This window comes from Bombina bombina, chromosome 1 (assembly GCF_027579735.1).
Source record: "Bombina bombina isolate aBomBom1 chromosome 1, aBomBom1.pri, whole genome shotgun sequence".
Classification (NCBI taxonomy): domain Eukaryota; kingdom Metazoa; phylum Chordata; class Amphibia; order Anura; family Bombinatoridae; genus Bombina; species Bombina bombina.
Window position 1 is genome coordinate 802,491,976 of NC_069499.1, and position 24,857 is coordinate 802,516,832.

General features: G+C 42.2%; 1 protein-coding gene across 1 annotated transcript in view; it reads left to right on the top strand.

Annotated features, from left to right (window-relative positions):
- The window catches only part of GAS8 (growth arrest specific 8), a 317,780-nt gene that overhangs the window by 212,048 nt on the left and 80,875 nt on the right, over positions 1-24,857 (top strand). The window lies entirely within an intron of this gene.

A 24,857-nucleotide genomic window follows, 5' to 3' on the forward strand; every position in this document is an offset into this window, starting at 1 on the left:
CTCCAAGAGAGAGATTTCATCTGTCAAGATTGTCAACAATCCAGACAAAGAAAGAGGCGTTTCTACGCTGCGTACAAGAGCTCTTGTTAATGGGAGTAATCCATCCAGTTCCACGATCGGAACAGGGACAGGGGTTTTACTCAAATCTGTTTGTGGTTCCCAAAAAAGAGGGAACTTTCAGACCAATCCTGGACTTAAAGATCCTAAACAAATTCCTAAGAGTTCCATCGTTCAAGATGGAGACTATTCGGACAATTTTACCTATGATCCAAGAGGGTCAGTACATGACCACTGTAGATTTAAAAGATGCTTACCTTCACATACCGATTCACAAAGATCATTATCGGTACCTAAGGTTTGCCTTCCTAGACAGGCATTACCAGTTTGTGGCTCTTCCATTCGGATTGGCTACAGCTCCAAGAATCTTCACAAAGGTTCTGGGTGCTCTTCTGGCGGTACTAAGACCGCGGGGAATCTCGGTAGCTCCATACCTAGACAACATTCTGATACAAGCTTCAAGCTTTCAAACTGCCAAGTCTCATACAGAGTTAGTGCTGGCATTTCTAAGGTCACATGGATGGAAGGTGAACGAAAAGAAAAGTTCACTCGTTCCACTCACAAGAGTTCCCTTCCTGGGGACTCTTATAGATTCTGTAGAAATGAAGATTTACCTGACAGAGGACAGGCTAACAAGACTTCAAAGTGCTTGCCGCACCCTTCATTCCATTCAACACCCGTCAGTGGCTCAATGCATGGAGGTAATCGGCTTAATGGTAGCGGCAATGGACATAGTACCCTTTGCACGCTTACACCTCAGACCACTGCAACTGTGCATGCTAAGTCAGTGGAATGGGGATTACTCAGACTTATCCCCTTCTCTGAATCTGGATCAAGAGACCAGAAATTCTCTTCTATGGTGGCTTTCTCGGCCACATCTGTCCAGGGGGATGCCATTCAGCAGACCAGACTGGACAATTGTAACAACAGACGCCAGCCTTCTAGGTTGGGGTGCCGTCTGGAATTCTCTGAAGGCTCAGGGACAATGGAGTCAGGAGGAGAGTCTCCTGCCAATAAACATTCTGGAATTGAGAGCAGTTCTCAATGCCCTCCTGGCTTGGCCCCAGTTGACAACTCGGGGGTTCATCAGGTTTCAGTCGGACAACATCACGACTGTAGCTTACATCAACCATCAGGGAGGGACAAGAAGCTCCCTAGCTATGATGGAAGTATCAAAGATAATTCGCTGGGCAGAGTCTCACTCTTGCCACCTGTCAGCAATCCACATCCCGGGAGTGGAGAACTGGGAGGCGGATTTCTTAAGTCGTCAGACTTTTCTTCCGGGGGAGTGGGAACTTCATCCGGAGGTCTTTGCCCAAATACTTCGACGTTGGGGCAAACCAGAGATAGATCTCATGGCGTCTCGACAGAACGCCAAGCTTCCTCGTTACGGGTCCAGATCCAGGGATCCAGGAGCAGTCCTGATAGATGCTCTGACAGCACCTTGGGACTTCAGGATGGCTTACGTGTTTCCACCCTTCCCGTTACTTCCTCGATTGATTGCCAGAATCAAACAAGAGAGAGCATCAGTGATTCTAATAGCACCTGCGTGGCCACGCAGGACTTGGTATGCAGACCTGGTGGACTTGTCATCCTGTCCACCTTGGTCTCTACCTCTGAAACAGGACCTTCTGATACAGGGTCCCTTCAAACATCAAAATCTAACTTCTCTGAAGCTGACTGCTTGGAAATTGAACGCTTGATTTTATCAAGACGTGGGTTTTCTGAGTCAGTTATTGATACCTTAATACAGGCTAGGAAACCTGTTACCAGAAAGATTTACCATAAGATATGGCATAAATACCTATATTGGTGTGAATCCAAAGGTTACTCTTGGAGTAAGGTTAGGATTCCTAGGATATTGTCTTTTCTACAAGAAGGTTTAGAAAAGGGTTTATCTGCTAGTTCATTAAAGGGACAGATCTCAGCTCTGTCCATTCTGTTACACAAACGTCTGTCAGAAGTTCCTGACGTCCAGGCTTTTTGTCAGGCTTTGGCCAGGATTAAGCCTGTGTTTAAAACTGTTGCTCCACCATGGAGTTTAAACCTTGTTCTTAATGTTTTACAGGGCGTTCCGTTTGAACCCCTTCATTCCATTGATATAAAGTTGTTATCTTGGAAAGTTCTATTTTTAATGGCTATTTCCTCGGCTCGAAGAGTCTCTGAATTATCAGCCTTACATTGTGATTCTCCTTATTTGATTTTTCATTCGGATAAGGTAGTCCTGCGTACTAAACCTGGGTTCTTACCTAAGGTAGTTACTAACAGGAATATCAATCAAGAGATTGTTGTTCCTTCTTTATGCCCAAATCCTTCTTCAAAGAAGGAACGTCTACTGCACAACCTGGATGTAGTCCGTGCTCTAAAATTTTACTTACAGGCAACAAAGGAATTTCGACAAACGTCTTCTCTGTTTGTCATTTACTCTGGGCAGAGGAGAGGTCAAAAAGCTTCCGCTACCTCTCTTTCTTTTTGGCTTCGTAGCATAATTCGTTTAGCTTATGAGACTGCTGGACAGCAGCCTCCTGAAAGAATTACAGCTCATTCTACTAGAGCTGTGGCTTCCACTTGGGCCTTCAAGAATGAGGCCTCTGTTGAACAGATTTGCAAGGCTGCAACTTGGTCTTCGCTTCATACTTTTTCCAAATTTTACAAATTTGACACTTTTGCTTCATCGGAGGCTATTTTTGGGAGAAAGGTTCTTCAGGCAGTGGTTCCTTCTGTATAAAGAGCCTGCCTATCCCTCCCGTCATCCGTGTACTTTTGCTTTGGTATTGGTATCCCAGAAGTAATGATGACCCGTGGACTGATCACACTTAACAGAAGAAAACATAATTTATGCTTACCTGATAAATTCCTTTCTTCTGTAGTGTGATCAGTCCACGGCCCGCCCTGTTTTTAAGGCAGGTAAATATTTTTTAATTTATACTCCAGTCACCACTTCACCCTTGGCTTTTCCTTTCTCGTTGGTCCTTGGTCGAATGACTGGGAGTGACGTAGAGGGGAGGAGCTATATGCAGCTCTGCTGGGTGAATCCTCTTGCACTTCCTGTTGGGGAGGAGTAATATCCCAGAAGTAATGATGACCCGTGGACTGATCACACTACAGAAGAAAGGAATTTATCAGGTAAGCATAAATTATGTTATTTTGTAAATAATAGGTATGGCCCATGACTTACCATGAAGAAAATTAATATGTTCATTTATTCTAATAGGGTTGAGGCAGTCGTGGGGCAGTATTTAATTAGGCGTACTCAGACCAAGGTGGTCTAGAAGAGGGAAGAAAGAGTTCAGCGGGCAAGAGCCGCTTGTGTTAGAAAAGAAGGGGAATGAAAGGGAGTAGGGGGGCGGAGCTATCTAGGAGGCCAAATTAATAATGTAAATAGGGCTATTAGGAGGCTTGTTATATAGTTACGAAATTTCAAATTTACAGGTAGGGTTATGTGTAGAGGAGAAGATTCAAATATATAGAGGGTAGGCGGTTACTGCATGGGCTCCTCTCCTGGGGAAGTGCCAGCTCTAGGCGATGTGGGTAAAAGTTATATCGGTATGACCCGCAGGTAACAAGTACCGGCGGGAAAGGCAGGAGAGGGGCTTAGTAAGGATCGGCATTTTATCCAAATAAAAACTATCACTCAGGGAGTGTGATTATTTAGGGGTCTCATTATCATAAGGCTTTCAATGCATTTCCTACATGTGACTCAAGTGACAAATTCTAGTGGACCAGAGTTCTGTTAATTGCTGCACTTTTATAACAAACTTATACAACACATTTAATATTCAATCATAGCAGTCTAAGAAAGAAAGGTTATGCTATAGAATGTTAAACTATTATAGGCCTGAATCGCCGTACTATTCTTTGAAGTATATCATTGAGACTATAGGGTACCTGGTTTCTGGCACAGATGTTTCATAGACTAGTGAACACAGGCTGTTTGGCAAGACAGAGATCACGTAGTGAATTTTTCCTTCTCTATATTGTCAGGCCAGCCACAGAAAACACAATAAGGAGTAGCTATGTAGGGGCCCTAAGGCAGTGCTACCTATTAAATATTATTTTGTACCAAGTGTAGTTATTCTACATGGATCTGTAAAGGAAAATTATATATCTATAGTCAGACTTGTGTACCTGCATAAATACATTATAAGTAGACCCATTAACTTAAGCTTAAACCATGTGTCCTATATTTAAAATATATGTTTATATTGCAGTGATCCTACATTGGGGATTTCTCCAACATTGGTGTGTCCGGTCCACGGCGTCATCCTTACTTGTGGGAATATCTCTTCCCCAACAGGAAATGGCAAAGAGTCCCAGCAAAGCTGGCCACATAGTCCCTCCTAGGCTCCGCCCACCCCAGTCATTCTCTTTGCCGTTGCACAGGCAACATCTCCACGGAGATGGTTAAGAGTATGTGGTGTTTAGTTGTAGTTTTTTATTCTACTATCAAGAGTTTGTTATTTTAAAATAGTGCTGGTATGTACTATTTACTCTGAAACAGAAAGAGATGAAGAATTCTGTTTGTGAGAGGAAGATGATTTTAGCAGACAGTAACTAAAATCCTTTGCTGTTTCCACATAGGACTGTTGAGATGAAGTAACTTCAGTTGGGGGAAACAGTTAGCAGACTTTTCTGCTTAAGGTATGACTAGCCATATTTCTAACAAGACTGTGTAATGCTGGAAGGCTGTCATTTCCACTCATGGGGACCGGTAAGCCATTTTCTTAGTCTCAAGCAGAATAAAGGGCTTAATATGGGCTATAAAACTGGTAGACACTTTTATGGGCAAAATCGATTGCTTTATTTGGGCATTTTATACATGTTTATGCTGGTATTTCACATTTATAAACTTGGGGAACGTTTTTTTAACGTCAGGCACTATGTTAGACACCTTTTCCAGTCAGGAAGGGCCTTCCCAGTCGTAGGCTGAGCCTCATTTTCGCGCCATTACTGCGCAGTTGTTTTTGAGAGCAAGACATGCAGATGCATGTGTGAGGACCTGAAAATAGTTGGAAAAGTTCCTAGAAGGCGTCATTTGGTATCGTATTCCCCTCTGGGTTTTGTAGAGTCGCAGCAGAGGCTGTAGCTGGGACTGTAGAGGGGTTAAAACTGTAACCGGCTCCGGTTTCGTTATTTTAAGGGTTAAAGCTCTGAAAATTGGTGTCTAATACTTTTAATGCTTTAAGACACTGTGGTGAAATTTTGAACAATTCCTTCATATTTTTTCACATATTCAGTAATAAAGTGTGCTCTGTTTAAAATTTAAAGAGACAGTAACGGTTTTGATTTAAAACGTTTTTTGTGTTTTGCTGACAAGTTTAAGCCTGTTTAACATGTCTGTGCCTTCAGATAAGCTATGTTCTATATGTATGAAAGTCAATGTGTCTCCCCCTTCTAAATTATGTGATAATTGTGCTAAAGCGTCCAAACAAAGTAAGGACAGTACTGTCACAGATAATGAAGTTGCCCAAGATGATTCATCAGATGAAGGGAGTAGACATGGTTCTACATCATCTCCTTCTGTGTCTACACCAGTTTTGCCCACGCAGGAGGCACCTAGTACTTCTAGCGCGCCAATGCTTATTACCATGCAACAATTGATGGCTGTAATGGATAACTCCATAGCAAATATTTTATCCAAAATGCCTGCATATCAGAGAAAGCGCGATTGCTCTGTTTTAAACACTGAAGAGCAGGAGGGCGCTGATGATAATTGTTCTGTCATACCCTCACACCAATCTGAAGGGGCCTTGAGGGAGGTTTTGTCAGATGGGGAAATTTCAGATTCAGGAAAAATTTCCCAACAGGCTGAACCTGATGTTGTGACATTTAAATTTAAATTAGAACATCTCCGCGCACTGCTTAAGGAGGTGTTATCTACTCTGGATGATTGTGACAACCTGGTCATTCCAGAAAAATTATGCAAGATGGACAAGTTCCTAGAGGTTCCGGTGCACCCCAACGCTTTTCCTATACCCAAGCGGGTGGCGGACATAGTGAATAAGGAATGGGAGAAGCCCGGCATACCTTTTGTTCCCCCTCCTATATTTAAGAAATTATTTCCTATGGTCGACCCCAGAAAGGACTTATGGCAGACAGTCCCTAAGGTCGAGGGGGCAGTTTCTACTCTAAACAAGCGCACTACTATTCCTATCGAGGATAATTGTGCTTTCAAAGATCCTATGGATAAAAAATTGGAGGGTTTGCTTAAAAAGATTTTTATACAGCAAGGTTACCTTCTTCAACCCATTTCGTGCATTGTTCCTGTCACTACAGCAGCGTGGTTCTGGTTCGAGGAACTAGAAAAGTCGCTCAGTAGAGAGACTCCATATGAGGAGGTTATGGACAGAGTTCACGCACTTAAATTGGCTAACTCTTTTATTTTAGATGCCGCTTTGCAAATAGCTAGATTAGCGGCGAAAAATTCAGGGTTTGCAATTGTGGCGCGCAGAGCGCTTTGGCTAAAGTCTTGGTCAGCGGATGTATCATCCAAGACAAAATTGCTTAATATCCCCTTCAAGGGTAAAACTCTCTTCGGGCCAGAATTGAAAGAGATTATCTCAGACATCACTGGGGGAAAGGGCCACGCCCTCCCACAAGATAGGCCTTTCAAAGCCAAGAATAAGTCTAATTTTCGTTCCTTTCGTAATTTCAGGAACGGACCGGGCTCTATTTCTGCATCCTCTAAACAAGAGGGTAATACCTCACAGACCAAACCAGCCTGGAAACCGATGCAAGGCTGGAACAAGGGTAAGCAGGCCAAGAAGCCTGCCGCTGCTAACAAAACAGCATGAAGAAGTAGCCCCCGATCCGGGACCGGATCTAGTGGGGGGCAGACTCTCTCTCTTTGCTCAGGCTTGGGCAAGAGATGTTCAGGATCCCTGGACGCTAGAAATAGTTTCTCAGGGTTATCTTCTGGAATTCAAGGAACTACCCCCAAGGGGAAGGTTCCACATGTCTCACTTATCCTCAAACCAAATAAAGAGACAAGCATTCTTACATTGTGTAGAAGACCTGTTAAAGATGGGAGTGATACACCCAGTTCCAACGGCGGAACAAGGAATGGGATTTTACTCAAATCTGTTTGTGGTTCCCAAAAAAGAGGGAACTTTCAGACCAATCCTGGATCTAAAGATCCTAAACAAATTTCTCAGAGTACCATTGTTTAAGATGGAAACCATTCGAACGATTCTACCCACAATTCAGGAAGGTCAATTTATGACTACCGTGGATCTAAAGGATGCGTATCTACATATCCCTATCCACAAGGAACATCATCAGTTCCTAAAGTTCGCCTTTCTGGACAAACATTACCAGTTTGTGGCCCTCCCATTCGGGTTAGCCACTGCTCCAAGGATTTTCACAAAGGTACTCGGATCCCTTCTAGCGGTTCTAAGACCAAGGGGCATTGCAGTAGTACCGTACTTGGACAACATTCTAGTACAAGCGTCGTCTCTTTCAAAGGCAAAGGCTCACTCAGACATCGTTCTGGCCCTTCTCAGATCTCACGGATGGAAGGTGAACATAGAAAAAAGTTCCCTGTCTCCGTCGACAAGAGTTCCCTTCTTGGGAACAATAATAGATTCCTTAGAAATGAGGATTTTCTTGACAGATGTCAGAAAGTCAAAACTTCTAAACGCTTGTCAAGTTATTCATTCTATTCCTCGTCCTTCCGTAGCTCAGTGCATGGAAGTAGTAGGATTGATGGTTGCAGCAATGGACATAGTTCCTTTTGCGCGAATTCATCTAAGACCATTACAACTGTGCATGCTGAAACAGTGGAATGGGGATTATACAGACTTGTCTCCAGTGATTCAAGTAGATCAGAAGACCAGAGACTCACTCCGTTGGTGGCTAACCCAGGATCACCTATCCCAGGGAATGAGCTTCCGCATTCCAGAGTGGGTCATCGTCACGACCAACGCCAGCCTAGTGGGCTGGGGCGCGGTCTGGGAATCCCTGAAAGCTCAGGGACTGTGGTCTCGGGAAGAGTCTCTTCTCCCGATAAACATTCTGGAACTAAGAGCGATATTCAATGCTCTCCAGGCTTGGCCTCAGCTAGCAAAGGCCAGATTCATAAGATTCCAATCAGACAACATGACGACTGTTGCGTATCTCAATCATCAGGGGGGAACAAGGAGTTCCCTGGCGATGAAAGAAGTGACCAAAATAATACAATGGGCGGAGAATCACTCCTGCCACCTATCTGCGATCCACATTCCAGGTGTGGAAAACTGGGAAGCGGATTATTTGAGTCGTCAGACATTCCATCCGGGGGAGTGGGAACTCCACCCGGAGATCTTTGCCCAGTTGACGCAAATATGGGGCATTCCAGATATGGATCTGATGGCGTCCCGTCAGAACTTCAAGGTTCCTTGCTACGGGTCCAGATCCAGGGATCCCAAGGTGACTCTAGTGGATGCACTAGTAGCGCCTTGGACCTTCAACCTAGCTTATGTGTTTCCGCCGTTTCCTCTCATTCCCAGGCTGGTAGCCAGGATCAAACAGGAGAGGGCCTCGGTGATCTTGATAGCTCCTGCGTGGCCACGCAGGACTTGGTATGCAGACCTGGTGAATATGTCATCGGTTCCACCATGGAAGCTACCTTTGAGACAGGACCTTCTTGTTCAGGGTCCATTCGAACATCCAAATCTGGTCTCCCTCCAGCTGACGGCTTGGAGATTGAACGCTTGATTCTATCAAAGCGTGGGTTTTCAGATTCCGTGATAGATACTCTGGTTCAAGCCAGAAAACCGGTAACTAGAAAGATTTACCATAAAATATGGAAAAGATATATCTGCTGGTGTGAATCCAAGGGATTCCCATGGAATAAGATAAAGATTCCTAGGATTCTTTCCTTTCTACAAGAATGTTTGGATAAAGGATTATCTGCAAGTTCTCTAAAGGGACAGATTTCTGCTTTATCTGTCCTACTGCACAAACGACTGGCTCGGATCAAGCCTGTTTACAGACCTTTGACTCCTCCCTGGAGTTTAAATCTAGTTCTTTCAGTTCTTCAAGGGGTTCCGTTTTAACCTTTACATTCCGTAGATATTAAGTTGTTATCTTGGAAAGTTTTGTTTTTGGTTGCTATTTCTTCTGCTAGAAGAGTTTCTGAGTTATCTGCTCTACAATGTACTCCACCCTATCTGGTGTTCCATTCAGATAAGGTTGTTTTGCGTACTAAGCCTGGTTTTCTACCAAAGGTTGTTTCCAACAAAAATATTAATCAGGAGATAGTTGTACCTTCTTTGTGTCCGAATTCAGTTTCAAAGAAGGAACGTTTGCTACACAATTTAGATGTAGTCCGTGCTCTAAAATTCTACTTAGAAGCTACGAAAGACTTCAGACAAACTTCTTCTCTGTTTGTCGTCTATTCTGGTAAAAGGAGAGGTCAAAAAGCAACTTCTACCTCTCTTTCTTTTTGGCTTAAAAGCATCATCCGATTGGCTTATGAGACTGCCGGACGGCAGCCTCCTGAAAGAATCACAGCTTACTCCACTAGGGCTGTAGCTTCCACATGGGCCTTCAAGAACGAGGCTTCTGTTGATCAGATATGTAAGGCAGCGACTTGGTCTTCACTGCACACTTTTGCCAAAATTACAAATTTGATACTTTTGCTTCTTCGGAGGCTATTTTTGGGAGAAAGGATTTGCAAGCCGTGGTGCCTTCCGTTTAGGTGACCTGATTTGCTCCCTCCCTTCATCCGTGTCCTAAAGCTTTGGTATTGGTTCCCACAAGTAAGGATGACACCGTGGACCGGACACACCAATGTTGGAGAAAACAGAATTTATGCTTACCTGATAAATTACTTTCTCCAACGGTGTGTCTGGTCCACGGCCCGCCCTGGTTTTTTAATCAGGTCCGATGAATTATTTTCTCTAACTACAGTCACCACGACACCATATGGTTTCTCCTATTTTTTCCTCCTGTCCGTCGGTCGAATGACTGGGGTAAGCGGAGCCTAGGAGGGACTATGTGGCCAGCTTTGCTGGGACTCTTTGCCATTTCCTGTTGGGGAAGAGATATTCCCACAAGTAAGGGTGACGCCGTGGACCGGACACACCGTTGGAGAAAGTAATTTATCAGGTAAGCATAAATTCTGTTTTTTATGAGATAATAGTAAACACTAATAGCGTACATTAGAATGGCATAGATACCTTAAACTATATCTACTGATAAGGCAATATAAGTTTTGTAAAACAAAATTTAACGTTTACAACATGAATATAGATTTGAAGGTAAATCTTATGCAATAAAGCTCAGCTATTACAAACACATCATAACCCTGACTGTAATTTCAAGAGCTCATTTACATTAAATAGTAACTGTTAATAACTGTTGTGGCATATACAACCTCACCCGCTCAACATTTAAGGTGAGGCAGGCGAACATAAATACATGCCAAGATTCACTTCTAAGCGGTAAACTGTGGGTATTATATGGGGGTGCAAACAATAGAGCTCTATATTATTGGTGAGCTGCAGCAGTTCTAGACAGATCCCTTGGGAGTCTGCACAGAAGAGCCTCATATAGCTGTACAGTCTGACTCAAATAAGTAAATGAGTAAATAAGGCTCACAGTAATTGCATAGGACTCCAGAGGTAACAATATGAGATTAAAATGCAAATAACTCAATAATACGATAATGTGTTATTTCAGGATGCAAACTATGATGAACGAATTAACCCATGCACCTTTGAGGAGGTTAAGGCCGTGTTGACATTAGTGACTGGTACAAATATAACATGTACATCAAAGTCCTTGTTCTCTATGTAATGTGGTTGTTATGTGCACACTGCTAGGCAAATTTATAATGTGTAGGTGTATCTTAAGTTATAGAGGTTAGGGCTGCACAGTAATGAGCCTCTGACTTATCTATTAATTTGTATTAAAAGTAAGAAACCCGCATATGAAGTGGGACCTTAAGCCTACACTATCCGGCAATTACCTCTCATCTAGGTTTTCAAGGAGAATATTTGAAACATGCAAGGGCATAATTAAAATTTGCATAAGATTACAACATATATAAGTCTCAACTACTGATACTATAACATAAACTGATGTATTGCAAGTTCACATTTCAGACAGAACTGTCGTCATTTAAATATTAGTAAAAAGAAAAGACAATGCCTCAGAAGAAAAGTTCCATGGGAAAACAGAATCTCTCAAGCCAGATTACCCAATGCCAGTCTTAAGGCAGTTCCATGATAGGATTGTGGAGAGGGAGCTGCTGATCTTTGCTAAAAAAGGACCTCCCGTAGTTAGTGATGAGTTTGAAAACTGGTGCTTCCAAACTGTGCAATATGAAAGTGTGTCGGCAAAACTGAGCTCTAAAAACGGCTGAAGGGTTGCACTCCTCATAAATGGTACAAAGTCATCACATTTTCCTAGGGCCAGAGAGTTAACTACCAGGGCAGCCTTTGAGAGATATGCAGAGGAGTGGGGATCAGACGCTAATGTCTCAGACAGAGAAAACACTGACCATGAGATGGGACCGTAAGTCTCTAACGTGAAGTGTACCTGCGGTTTCTGCTCACCTGCCACAATCATGCTTCCAGCGGGTGGTAGGACTGGAGAGGTGATTTCAGCTGCGCTGCAATCAAAAAGGTCAGCAGAGACTTCCAGCTCTGTGAGGAGTTCAGCGCCGCTGAAATGGGGAGCCGGTGTCTCAGCTGGGATGAGTGTATTCCATGTGGGTGAGACGACTTCCTCTAGGATGGTAGGTGAGTGAGGGTCCGCACTTTTATGGGTGAAGTTGTTCACAGACTTATGCCCCTGCGATTGCGAGGAGGAGGTGGCTGTTAGGTCAGCAAGATGTAGAAGCTGCCTTGTGAAGGGTTCAGGGTCATCTCGTGTAGTGTTCCGCTCCAATATAAGCTCTTCACGTAAGTTAAGGAAATGGGCGTCCATCTTGGCCTCCAACTGTTTTAATAAAAATAAAACCATCGCCATTTTGGTTAGAATCCGGCTCTGAGGTAGATCAATAGTCTTTTCAGAGAGTTATCTGTGTGGATGGTTAAATGAGGCGCTGTTGCTGAATCTGTTAATGTTCGCTGAAAGGTTAACTGCTGCCTATGAGCCCCATTAACAGCTAGCTCTCCAGTTTGAGATATGCAATGTCGCGTGGTTGCTTCTTGGTAAAAATGCAAAACTTCTCTCGAGTCTCTACTCCTCTAAGGTTTCCTCAGCCCAGAGTTTACCACTGTTCCTTCTGAGAGTCAAATTAGTAAAATTTGAAGGTAATTTTTGAAGATATTAGCTGAAGTAAAGTAGTTAAAGTCAGGAGCTTCATAGGAACACGTCCTGCTTCTACAAAGGCTAGCTCCACCCCCTTATGAAACTTTTAATTCAAATCAGAAAGGTATTCCTTAAAGGGACAGCAAAGTCAAAATTAAATGTGTATGATTCAGATAGAGCATGCCATTTCAAACAACTTTCCATATTACTTTTATAATTATCATATTTGCATTGTTCTCTTTGTATTCTTTGCTGAAGAGTAAAGCTAGATAGGTTGATGAGAACTTAAAAGGGACACTTAACCCAAAAGTTTTCTTTTGTGATTCAGATAGATCATGAAATTTTAAGCAACTTTCTAATTTACTCCTTTTATCAAACTTTCTTTATTCTCTTGGTATCTTTATTTGAAATGCAAGAATGTAAGTTTAGATGCCGGCCCATTTTTGGTGAACAACCTGGGTTGTTCTTGCTGATTGGTGGATAAATTCATCCACCAATAAAAAAGTGCTGTCCAGAGTAAATTAGAGTAAAGGAGTAAATTAGAAAGTTGCTTAAAATTGCATGCTCTATCTGAGTCACAAAAGAAAAAATTGGGTTCAGTGTCCCTTTAAAGCATGCACCCTTCTTTAGGATTCTATGGCACCAGTGTTTGCAACTATGTTTAACTGTGCAAACACTACTGCCAGATGACTAAATTCACTTTTATGTGCACACATTCTGAAGCACCAGTTCCTACTGGGCATGTGCAAGAGTTTACATTATATACATTTAATGCATGTGATTGGTTGATGGCTGCCACGTAATACAGGTAAAAAGGTAGTAACTTAAATGTATCAGAAAAAAATCTACTATTCATCTGAAATTCAGACTAAGTGCTTATACATTGTCTTTTCATTATGCATTTGTTGATTATTCAATTATACTTAATTTAATGTTCTCTCCAATCCATTTAAGTTTAATTTCTCCAACATTGGTGTGTCCGGTCCACGGCGTCATCCATAACTTGTGGGAATATTCTCTTCCCCAACAGGAAATGGCAAAGAGCACAGCAAAAGCTGTCCATATAGCCCCTCCCAGGCTCCGCCCCCCCAGTCATTCTCTTTGCCGCTCTGAACAAGTAGCATCTCCACAGAGATGGTGAAGAGTATGTGGTGTTTAGTTGTAGTTTTTTATTCTTCTATCAAGAGTTTGTTATTTTAAAATAGTGCTGGTATGTACTATTTACTCTGAAACAGAAAGAGATGAAGAGTTCTGTTTAAAAGAGGAGTATGATTTTAGCAGCAGTAACTAAAATCAATTGCTGTTCCCACGCAGGACTGTTGAGCTGAGAGAACTTCAGTTGGGGGGAACAGTTTGCAGACTTTTCTGCTCAAGGTATGACTAGCCATTTTTCTAACAAGACTGTGTAATGCTGGAAGGCTGTCATTTTCCCTCATGGGGATTGGTAAGCCATTTTCTTAGACTTAGAAAGAATAAAGGGCTTATTATGGGCTATTAACTGGTGGACACTCTTAAGGGCTAAATCGATTGTTTATTTAAGTTGTTTTTTAAAGTCTGAAGTAATTTTCACACTTTTATTGTTTGGGGAACGTTTTTATCGCCAGGCACTAGTTAAGACACCTTCCCAGTCAGGAAGGGCCTTTCACTGTAGTAGGCAGAGCCTCATTTTCGCGCCATTATTGCGCAGTTTCTTTTGAGTGCAGTGCATGCAGCTGCATGTGAGAGGGTCTGGTATCCACTGAAAACGTTCCTGGAAGGCTTGAATTGGTATCGTATACCCCCTAGGATAGGTGAAGTCGCAACAAAGGCTGTGGCTGGGACTGTAGTGGGGTTAAAATTGCAAACGGCTCCGGTTTCCATATTTTAAGGGTGGTTAACAGCTTGAAAATTGGGGTGCAATACTTTGAATGCATTAAGACACTGTGGCGAAAATTTGGTAAAGATTGGATAATTCCTTCATAGTTTTTCACATATTCAGTAATAAAGTGTGCCCTGTTTAACATTTAAAGAGACAGTAACGGTTTTGTTTTAAAACGGTTTTTGTGCTTTATTAACCAGTTTAAGCCTGTTTAACATGTCTGTACCTTCAGATAGATCATGTTCTGTATGTATGGAAGCCAATGTGGTTCCCCCTTCTAATATGTGTGATAATTGTGCCATAGCGTCCAAACACAGTAAGGACAGTACTGTCACAAATAGTAAGGTTGCCCAGGATGATTCCTCAGATGAAGGAAGTAGAGATAGTTCTACATCCTCTCCTTCTGTGTCTATACCAGTTATGCCCGCGCAGGCGACCCCTAGTACTTCTAGCGCGCCAATGCTTGTTACTATGCAACAATTGACGGCAGTAATGGATAACTCCATAGCTAATATTTTATCCAAAATGCCAGCATTTCAGAGAAAGCGCGATTGCTCTGTTTTAAACACTGTAGAGCAGAAGGGCGCTGATGATAATTTTTCTGTCATACCCTTACACCAGTCTGAAGTGGCAGTGAGGGAGGGTTTGTCAGATGGAGAAATTTCTGATACAGGAAGAATTTCTCAGCAGGCAGAACCTGATGTTGTGACATTTAAATTTAAATTAGAGCATCTCCGCGCATTACTTAAGGAGGTGCTATCTACTCTGGATGATTGTGACAATCTGGTCATCCCAGAAAAATTGTGCAAGATGGACAAGTTCCTAGAGGTCCCGGTGCACCCTGATGCCTTTCCGATACCTAAACGGGTGGCGGACATAGTGAATAAGGAGTGGGAGAAGCCAGGCATACCTTTTGTCCCTCCTCCTATATTTAAGAAATTGTTCCCTATGGTCGACCCCAGGAAGGACATATGGCAAACAGTCCCTAAGGTCGAAGGGGCGGTTTCTACACTAGCCAAACGCACGACCATTCCCATTGAGGACAATTGTGCTTTCAAAGATCCTATGGATAAAAAATTGGAGGGTTTGCTTAAAAAGATTTTTGTACAGCAAGGTTACCTCCTTCAACCTATTTCATGCATTATTCCTGTCACTACAGCGGCGTGGTTCTGGTTCGAGGAACTGGAAAAGTCGCTCAGTAGGGAGACTCCGTATGAGGAAGTCATGGACAGAATTCACGCACTTAAGTTAGCTAATTCCTTTATTTTAGATGCCGCTTTGCAGTTAGCGAGATTAGCGGCGAAAAATTTAGGGTTTGCAATTGTGGCGCGCAGAGCGCTCTGGCTATAGCCTTGGTCGGCGGATGTATCTTCCAAGACGAAATTGCTTAATATCCCTTTCAAAGGCAAGACCATTTTTGGGCCAGAATTGAAAGAAATTATTTCAGACATCAATGGGGGAAAGGGCCATGCCCTCCCACAAGATAGGCCTTTCAAGGCTAAGAATAAGTCCAATTTTCGTTCCTTTCGCAATTTCAGGAACGGAACGGCTTCCAACTCTGCAGCCTCTAGACAAGAGGGTAACGCTTCCCAGACTAAACCAGCTTGGAAACCAATGCAAGGCTGGAACAAGGGTAAGCAGGCCAAGAAGCCTGCCGCTGCTACCAAAACAGCATGAAGGGGTAGCCCCCGATCCGGGACCGGATCTAGTAGGGGGCAGACTCTCTCTCTTTGCTCAGGCTTGGGCAAGAGATGTTCAGGATCCCTGGGCACTAGAAATAGTCTCTCAGGGTTATCTTCTAGAATTCAAGGAACTACCCCCAAGGGGAAGGTTCCACATGTCTCACTTATCTTCAAACCAAATAAAGAGACAGGCATTCTTACATTGTGTAGAAGACCTGTTAAAAATGGGAGTGATACACCCAGTTCCAACTGTGGAACAAGGTCAGGGGTTTTACTCAAATCTGTTTGTAGTTCCCAAAAAAGAGGGAACTTTCAGACCAATTCTGGATTTAAAAATTCTAAACAAATTTCTCAGAGTTCCATCGTTCAAAATGGAAACCATTCGAACAATTTTACCTACAATCCAGGAGGGTCAATATATGACTACCGTGGATTTAAAGGATGCGTATCTACATATTCCTATCCACAAAGATCATCATCAGTTCCTAAGGTTCGCCTTTCTGGACAAACATTATCAGTTCCTGGCTCTCCCATTCGGGCTAGCCACTGCTCCCAGAATTTTCACAAAGGTGCTCGGGTCCCTTCTAGCGGTTCTAAGACCAAGGGGTATTGCAGTGGCACCTTATCTGGACGACATTCTAATTCAAGCGTCGTCTCTTTCCAAAGCAAAGGCTCATACAGACATTGTTCTAGCCTTTCTCAGATCTCACGGGTGGAAGGTGAACGTAGGAAAGAGTTCCCTGTCTCCGGCGACAAGAGTTCCCTTTTTGGGAACAATAATAGATTCTTTAGAAATGAAGATCTTCTTGACAGAGGTCAGAAAGTCAAAGCTTCTAAACGCTTGTCAAGTTCTTCTCTCTATTCTGCAGCCTTCCATAGCTCAGTGCATGGAAGTAGTAGGGTTGATGGTTGCAGCAATGGACATAGTTCCTTTTGCTCGAATTCATCTAAGACCATTACAACTGTGCATGCTCAAGCAGTGGAATGGGGGACTATACAGACTTGTCTCCAAAAATTCAAGTAGACCAGATGACCAGAGACTCACTCCGTTGGTGGTTGTCTCAGGGAATGAGTTTCCGCAGACCAAAGTGGGTCATTGTCACGACCGACGCCAGCCTATTAGGCTGGGGCGCGGTCTGGGATTCCCTGAAAGCTCAGGGTCTATGGTCTCGGGTAGAGTCTCTTCTCCCGATAAACATCCTGGAACTGAGAGCGATATTCAATGCTCTCCGGGCTTGGCCTCAACTAGCGAAGGCCGGATTCATAAGATTCCAGTCAGACAACATGACGACTGTAGCTTACATCAACCATCAGGGGGGAACAAGGAGTTCCTTGGCGATGAGAGAGGTATCCAAAATCATCAAATGGGCGGAGGATCACTCCTGCCACCTATCTGCAATCCACATCCCAGGAGTAGACAACTGGGAGGCGGATTATCTGAGTCGTCAGACTTTCCATCCGGGGGAGTGGGAGCTCCACCCGGAGGTGTTTGCCCAGTTGACTCAATTATGGGGCATTCCAGACATGGACCTGATGGCGTCCCGTCAGAACTTCAAGGTCCCTTGCTACGGGTCCAGATCCAGGGATCCCAAGGCGACTCTAGTGGATGCATTAGTGGCGCCTTGGTCGTTCAACCTAGCTTATGCGTTTCCACCGTTCCCTCTCCTTCCCAGGCTTGTAGCCAGGATCAAACAGGAGAAGGCATTGGTGATTCTGATAGCTCCTGCGTGGCCGCGCAGGACTTGATATGCAGACCTGGTGAATATGTCATCGGCTCCACCATGGAAGCTACCTTTGAGACAGGATCTTCTAGTACAAGGTCCATTAGAACATCCAAATCTAGTTTCTCTGCAGCTGACTGCTTGGAAATTGAACGTTTGATATTATCCAAGCGTGGGTTTTCAGATTCAGTGATAGATACTCTGGTCCAAGCCAGAAAACCTGTGACTAGAAAGATTTACCATAAAATATGGAAAAGATATATCTGTTGGTGTGAATCCAAGGGATTCTCCTGGAGTAAGATTAAAATTCCTAAGATCCTCTCCTTTCTCCAAGAAGGTTTGGATAAGGGATTGTCAGCGAGTTAAACAGATTTCTGCTTTATCTGTCTTGTTACACAAACGACTGGCAGCTGTGCCAGATGTACAACCTTTTGTACAGGCTTTGGTCAGAATCAAGCCTGTTTACAGACCTTTGACTCCTCCCTGGAGTCTAAATTTAGTTCTTTCAGTTCTTCAAGGGGTTCCGTTTGAACCCTTACATTCCATAGATATCAAGTTACTATCTTGGAAAGTTCTGTTTTTGGTTGCTATTTCTTCTGCTAGAAGAGTTTCTGAATTATCTGCTTTGCAGTGTGATCCACCCTATCTGGTGTTCCATTCAGATAAGGTTGTTTTGCGTACCAAGCCTGGTTTTCTTCCAAAAGTTGTTTCCAACAAGAATATTAACCAGGAAATAGTTGTTCCTTCTTTGTGTCCGAATCCAGTTTCAAAGAAGGAACGTTTGTTACACAATTTAGATGTAGTCCGTGCTTTAAAGTTCTATTTAGAAGCAACAAAGGATTTCAGACAAACTTCTTCTTTGTTTGTCGTTTATTCTGGTAAGAGGAGAGGACAAAAAGCTACTGCTACCTCTCTTTCTTTCTGGCTGAAAAGCATCATCCAATTGGCTTATGAGACTGCCGGACGGCAGCCTCCTGAGCGAATCACAGCTCACTCTACTAGGGCTGTGGCTTCCACATGGGCTTTCAAGAACGAGGCTTCTGTTGATCAGATATGTAAGGCAGCGACTTGGTCTTCTCTGCACACTTTTGCCAAATTCTACAAATTTGATACTTATGCTTCTTCTGAGGCTATTTTTGGGAGAAAGGTTTTGCAAGCCGTGGTGCCTTCTGTTTAGGTAACCTGATTTGCTCCCTCCCTTCATCCGTGTCCTAAAGCTTTGGTATTGGTCCCACAAGTTATGGATGACGCCGTGGACCGGACACACCAATGTTGGAGAAAACAGAATTTATGCTTACCTGATAAATTACTTTCTCCAACGGTGTGTCCGGTCCACGGCCCGCCCTGGTTTTTTAATCAGGTTTGAAAAATTTCTTTCTCTATACACTACAGTCACCACGGCACCCTATAGTTTCTCCTTTTTTCTCCTAACCGTCGGTCGAATGACTGGGGGGGCGGAGCCTGGGAGGGGCTATATGGACAGCTTTTGCTGTGCTCTTTGCCATTTCCTGTTGGGGAAGAGAATATTCCCACAAGTTATGGATGATGCCGTGGACCGGACACACCGTTGGAGAAAGTAATTTATCAGGTAAGCATAAATTCTGTTTTTGACTTAACTGTCCCTTTAACCTGCTAGACCTGGGCAAACTTAGACCTAGATTTGGAGTTTGGCGTTAGCCGTGAAAACCAGCGTTAGAGGCTCCTAACGCTGGTTTTAGGCTACCGCCGGTATTTGGAGTCATTCAAAATAGGGTCTAACGCTCACTTTTCAGCCGTGACTTTTCCATACCGCAGATCCCCTTACGTAAATTGCGTATACTATCTTTTCAATGGGATCTTTCTAACTCCGGTATTTCGAGTCGTTTCTGAAGTGAGCGTTAGACATCTAACGACAAAACTCCAGCCGCAGGAAAAAAGTCAGTAGTTAAGAGCTTTCTGGGCTAACGCCGGTTTATAAAGCTCTTAACTACTGTACTCTAAAGTACACTAACACCCATAAACTACCTATGTACCCCTAAACCGAGACCCCCCCACATCGCCGACACTCGAATAATTTTTTTTAACCCCTAATCTGCCGACCGCCACCTACGTTATCCTTATGTACCCCTAATCTGCTGCCCCTAACACCGCCGACCCCTGTATTATATTTATTAACCCCTAATCTGCCCCCCTCAACGTCGCCTCCACCTACCTACACTTATTAACCCCTAATCTGCCGACCGCAAAGCGCCGCCACCTACGTTATCCTTATGTACCCCTAATCTGCTGCCCCTAACACCGCCGACCCCTGTATTATATTTATTAACCCCTAATCTGCCCCCCTCAACGTTGCCTCCACCTGCCTACACTTATTAACCCCTAATCTGCCGAGCGGACCTGAGCGCTACTATAATAAAGTTATTAACCCCTAATCCGCCTCACTAACCCTATAATAAATAGTATTAACCCCTAATCTGCCATCCCTAACATCGCCGACACCTAACTTCAATTATTAACCCCTAATCTGCCGACCGGAGCTCACCGCTATTCTAATAAATGTATTAACCCCTAAAGCTAAGTCTAACCCTAACACTAACACCCCCCTAAATTAAATATAATTTAAATCTAACGAAATTAATTATCTCTTATTAAATAAATTATTCCTTTTTAAAGCTAAATACTTACCTGTAAAATAAATCCTAATATAGCTACAATATAAATTATAATTATATTATAGCTATTTTAGGATTAATATTTATTTTACAGGTAACTTTGTATTTATTTTAACCAGGTACAATAGCTATTAAATAGTTCAGAACTATTTAATAGCTAAAATAGTTAAAATAATTACAAATTTACCTGTAAAAGAAATCCTAACCTAAGTTACAATTAAACCTAACACTATGCTATCAATAAATTAATTAAATAAACTACCTACAATTACCTACAATTAACCTAACACTACACTATCAATAAATTAATTAAATACAATTCCTACAAATAAATACAATTAAATAAACTTGCTAAAGTACAAAAAATAAAAAAGAACTAAGTTACAAAAAATAAAAAAATATTTACAAACATAAGAAAAATATTACAACAATTTTAAACTAATTACACCTACTCTAAGCCCCCTAATAAAATAACAAAGCCCCCCAAAATAAAAAAATGCCCTACCCTATTCTAAATAACTAAAGTTCAAAGCTTTTTTACCTTACCAGCCCTGAACAGGGCCCTTTGCGGGGCATGCCCCAAGAAGTTCAGCTCTTTTGCCTGTAAAAGAAAAAATACAATACCCAAGCCCCCCAACATTACAACCCACCACCCACATACCCCTAATCTAACCCAAACCCCCCTTAAATAAACCTAACACTAAGCCCCTGAAGATCTTCCTACCTTATCTTCACCTCACCGGGTTCAACGATCTGTCCAGAAGAGCTCCTCCGATGTCCTGATCCAAGCCCAAGCGGGGGGCTGAAGAGGTCCATGATCCGGATGAAGTCTTCTATCAACGGCATCTTCAATCTTCTTTCTTCCGGATCCATCTTGCAGACCTCCGACGCGGAACATCCTGCTGGCCCGACGGACTAACGACGAATGACGGTTCCTTTAAGGGACGTCATCCAAGATGGCGTCCCTCGAATTCCGATTGGCTGATAGGATTCTATCAGCCAATCGGAATTAAGGTAGGAATATTCTGATTGGCTGATGGAATCAGCCAATCAGAATCAAGTTCAATCCGATTGGCTGATCCAATCAGCCAATCAGATTGAGCTCCCATTCTATTGGCTGATCGGAACAGCCAATAGATTGCGAGCTCAATCTGATTGGCTGATTGAATCAGCCAATCGGATTGAACTTGAATCTGATTGGCTGATTCCATCAGCCAATCAGAATATTCCTACCTTAATTCCGATAGAATCCTATCAGCCAATCGGAATTCGAGGGACGCCATCTTGGATGACGTCCCTTAAAGGAACCGTCATTCGTCGTTAGTCCGTCGGGCCAGCAGGATGTTCCGCGTCGGAGGTCTGCAAGATGGATCCGGAAGAAAGAAGATTGAAGATGCCGTTGATAGAAGACTTCATCCGGATCATGGACCTCTTCAGCTCCCGCTTGGATGAAGACTTCATCCGGATCATGGACCTCTTCAGCCCCCCGCTTGGGCTTGGATCAGGACATCGGAGGAGCTCTTCTGGACAGATTGTTGAACCCGGTGAGGTGAAGATAAGGTAGGAAGATCTTCAGGGGCTTAGTGTTAGGTTTATTTAAGGGGGATTTGGGTTAGATTAGGGGTATGTGGGTGGTGGGTTGTAATGTTGGGGGGCTTGGGTATTGTATTTTTTCTTTTACAGGCAAAAGAGCTGAACTTCTTGGGGCATGCCCCGCAAAGGGCCCTGTTCAGGGCTGGTAAGGTAAAAGAGCTTTGAACTTTAGTTATTTAGAATAGGGTAGGGCATTTTTTTATTTTGGGGGGCTTTGTTATTTTATTAGGGGGCTTAGAGTAGGTGTAATTAGTTTAAAATTGTTGTAATATTTTTCTTATGTTTGTAAATATTTTTTTATTTTTTGTAACTTAGTTCTTTTTTATTTTTTGTACTTTAGCAAGTTTATTTAATTGTATTTATTTGTAGGAATTGTATTTAATTAATTTATTGATAGTGTAGTGTTAGGTTAATTGTAGGTAATTGTAGGTAGTTTATTTAATTAATTTATTGATAGCATAGTGTTAGGTTTAATTTTAAATTAGGTTAGGATTTCTTTTACAGGTAAATTTGTAATTATTTTAACTATTTTAGCTATTAAATAGTTCTGAACTATTTAATAGCTATTGTACCTGGTTAAAATAAATACAAAGTTACCTGTAAAATAAATATTAATCCTAAAATAGCTATAATATAATTATAATTTATATTGTAGCTATATTAGGATTTATTTTACAGGTAAGTATTTAGCTTTAAATAGGAATAATTTATTTAATAAGAGATAATTAATTTCGTTAGATTTAAATTATATTTAATTTAGGGGGGTGTTAGTGTTAGGGTTAGACTTAGCTTTAGGGGTTAATACATTTATTAGAATAGCTGCAAGATTGGGTCGGCAGATTAGGGGTTAATAATTGAAGTTATGTGTCGGCGATGTTAGGGAGGGCAGATTAGGGGTTAATACTATTTATTATAGGGTTAGTGAGGCGGATTAGGGGTTAATAACTTTATTATAGTAGCGGTGCCGTCCGGTCGGCAGATTAGGGGTTAATAAGTGTAGGCAGGTGGAGGCGACGTTGTGGGGGGCAGATTAGGGGTTAATAAATATAATATAGGGTCGGCGATGTTAGGGCAGCAGATTAGGGGTACATAGGGATAATGTAAGTAGCGGCGGTTTACGGAGCGGCTGATTAGGGGTTAATAATAATATGCAGGGGTTAGCGATAGCTGGGGCGGCAGATTAGGGGTTAATAAGTGTAAGGCTAGGGGTGTTTAGACTCGGGGTACATGTTAGGGTGTTAGGTGCAGACATAGAAGTGTTTCCCCATAGCAAACAATGGGGCTGCGTTAAGAGCTGAACGCGGCTTTTTTGCAGGTGTTAGGTTTTTTTTCAGCTCAAACAGCCCCATTGTTTCCTATGGGGGAATTGTGCACAAGCACGTTTTTGAGGCTGGCCGCTTGCGTAAGCAACTCTGGTATCGAGAGTTGAAGCTGCGTTAAAAATGCTCTACGCTCCTTTTTTGGAGCCTAACGCAGCCTTTTTGTGGACTCTCAATACCAAAGTTATTTTTATGGTGCGGCCAGAAAAAAGCCGGCGTTAGTTTTTCGGGTCGTTACCGACAAAACTCCAAATCTAGCGGTTTGGAAGGTAGATGGACATATACCCATAGCGATACTTTTCCAAATGGTATAAGATCCCTTATTTTCCTCACTGATACCATTAAAAAAAGCAATGAGCCACAGAATAGGGTGGTAGCTTGGTGAGTGTTACTTAAGTAACTAGTCTAAGATGCAGAAATGACTGTAAGCATAATATCCCAGTGGTGCATTGCTGATCCTTAGCCTACCTAGGTATGCTTTTCAACAAAAGAAAACAAGAGAATGAAGCAAATTGCATAATAGAAGCAAGTTGGAAAGTTGTTTAAAATTGCACGTTCTATCTAAATAAAGAAAGTTTGATTTTGACTTTATTGTCTAAATCATTCTGATGGGCTGAAATAACTGAAAAATAGGGATCAGTATAGAACATTTATATTTAAATGAGTTTGAACTTTTGCTCCCAAGGAAATGCAGGTTTGGTGAGGAATGAGGACTCTTCTGAGTTGGAAATCTAACCATGTCTGGCCATAAAAAAAGACCTAAAAAAATCACTGTGCTTGCACGCAAGAGTCTCAGGAGATATACTATCTGTATAGTATTATACTTGGATGCTTTACTTTTTCACATATATAATTGAATGTGATAAGGAGCTTGGTATATTTTTGTGGCAAGGGGAACAGTGTGCAGGGCAGAGACACAAACTATAAATGTTTTGGTAAATCTGAGAAATGGTAATATATGATATATTCATCTTTTAGATTGACTGTTACCATATATTCCTGTGCAGGAATCATATTAAAGTGATATGAAATCCAAAAATGTTCTTTTATTATACAGACAGAGCATACCATTTACAAAAAGTTTCCAATTTACTTCTATTATCAAATTTGCTTTGTTACCATGATATTCTGTGTTGAAGAGATACCTAGATAGGCATATGGAGCACTACATGACAGGATATAGTGCTGCCATTGAAAAGTGGAACCTCTAATATTGCAAACCCATTAACGTATTCCCCCATAGACTTCAATGGAGCACTAAAAGTGGGGGAAAAAACTAACACCCAAACTCACACGCTAACCCGATCGCGTTTAACTAAGTGAGCTTACCCAACATGAAATATAAATGTTTTTGGCATATGTTCTATTTATTCTTAAATACATATTTATATATATATATATATATATATATACTTTTTTATATATATATATATATATATATATATATATATATATATGTCTAGATATATATACTCACCGGCCACTTTATTAGGTACACCTTGCTAGTACTGGGTTGGACCCCTTTTTGCCTTCAGAACTGCCTTAATTCTTCGTGGCATAGATTCAACAAGGTTTTGGAAACATTCCTCAGAAAGTTTGGTCCATATTGACATGATAGCATCATGCAGTTGCTGCAAATTTGTCGGCTGCACATCCATGATGCAAATCTCCCGTTTCACCACATCCCAAAGGTGCTATATTGGATTGAGATCTGGTGACTGTGGAGGCCATTGGAG